At 33.8% G+C, this 1785-nt stretch overlaps 1 non-coding gene across 1 annotated transcript; it reads left to right on the forward strand.

Annotated features, from left to right (window-relative positions):
- Positions 1–1341: 1341 nt before the first annotated feature.
- TRNAA-UGC lies at positions 1342–1414 on the forward strand. Its single transcript has one exon. It is a non-coding gene; the product is annotated as a tRNA-Ala (tRNA).
- The last annotated feature ends 371 nt before the right edge of the window (positions 1415–1785 follow it).

Raw genomic sequence — 1785 nt, forward strand, 5'->3', positions numbered from 1 at the left:
TCCGATTGAATCGATTACTAAATATATTATTTTTTTTCAATTTTTTCTTATTTAGGACATAATGAGCCGGGATAGTTTTTCATTTTCACTATTACCGATGACGAGATGTTTAGGACTTTGTGACATAAGAATTTTGGGGATATAGCTTAGATGGTAGAGCACTCGCTTTGCATAAGAGAGGTATGGGGATCGATAACCTGCATCTCTAGATTTTCTTCATTTTCAATATTATTGATGATGGAAAATTTAGGGTTTTATGATGCAACAATTGTGGGGATGTAGCTTGTGATGGGAATTTGAGGGTTTTATGATGCAACAATTGTGGGGATGTAGCTTAGATGGTAGATCTCATTTAGCATGCGAGAGGTAAGGGGATATCCCGCATCTCCAAAAGAAACTATTTGTTATTAATATTTTACTTCTATTCAACCTTTCCTTATTTATGACATAATTAGCGTAGATATTTTTTTCATTTTCACTTGATAACAGGACATTTAGGGTTTTCTAATATAAGTATTGTGGGAATGTAGCTTAGATGGTAGATTTCTTGCTTAGCATGCGATTGGTACGGGGATCGGATCGATACCCCATACCTCCAAAAGAAACTATTCGTTATTACTATTTTATTTCTATTCAATTTTTCTTTATTTATGACATAATGAATAGCATTATTTTTTATTTTCACTATTGTTGATGACGAGATGTTGAGGATTTTATGATGTAAGAATCTTGAGGATATAGCTTAGATGGTTGAGCATTTGCATCTCATGTGATAAGTACTGGGATCGGTACCATGCATCAACAAAGGAAACGATTACTAAGTATATTAGTTCTTTTAAATTTTTCCTTATTTACGACATAATGAGCGGGGATAGTTTTTCATTTTCAATATCATTGATGATAGGAAGTTTAGAGTTTTTTTATGTAAAATTGTGATGCGAGAGATACGGGATCGATAACTCGCATCTCCAAAAGAAACTATTCGTTATTACTATTTTATTTCTATTCAATATTTCCTTATTTATGACATAATGAGTAGCGATATTTTTTTCATTTTCACTATTATTCATGACGAGACGTTTAGGGTTTCGTGACGTAAAAAATTGTAGAGATATAGCTTTAGATGGTAGAGCGCTCGCTTTGCATGCGAGTTGTACGGGGATTGATAACCCGCCTCTCCAAAAGAAAGTATTTAATTTGTTATTATATTTTTTCATTTTCACAATTATCGATGCCCCGCATCACCAAACCAAACTATTTGTTATTAATATTTTGATTTTTTTTTTTTTTTTCACTATTATTGATGATGGGATATTTTGGGTTTTATGATGTAAAAATCACGGGGATGTAGCTCAGATGGTAGAGCGCTCGCTTTGCATGTGAGAGGTACGGTGATCGATACCCCGCATCTCCAAAAATAAGATTATCTAATATTAAATATATTATTTCTTTTCAATTTTTCCCTATTCATGACATGTTGGGTAGCAATATTTCTTCATTTTCACTATTATTGATGACGGAAAATTTAAGATTTTGTGATGCAAAAATTGTGGGGATGTAGCTCAGATGGTAGAGCGCTCGCGGGGATGTAGCTCAGATGGTAGAGCGCTCGCGGGGATGTAGCTCAGATGGTAGAGCGCTCGCTTAGCATGCGAGAGGTACGGGGATTGATACCCCGCACTCCAAAAGGGATAAATTATTTTTTTAAGTATGAATTAATTTAACATGTTATGTATAAGGTGGGTACGAGAGAAAAATAAAAGATACTTATATTATATCATTATG

Source organism: Cucurbita moschata, unplaced genomic scaffold, assembly GCF_002738365.1.
Source record: "Cucurbita moschata cultivar Rifu unplaced genomic scaffold, Cmos_1.0 Cmo_Scf00092, whole genome shotgun sequence".
NCBI lineage: Eukaryota > Viridiplantae > Streptophyta > Magnoliopsida > Cucurbitales > Cucurbitaceae > Cucurbita > Cucurbita moschata.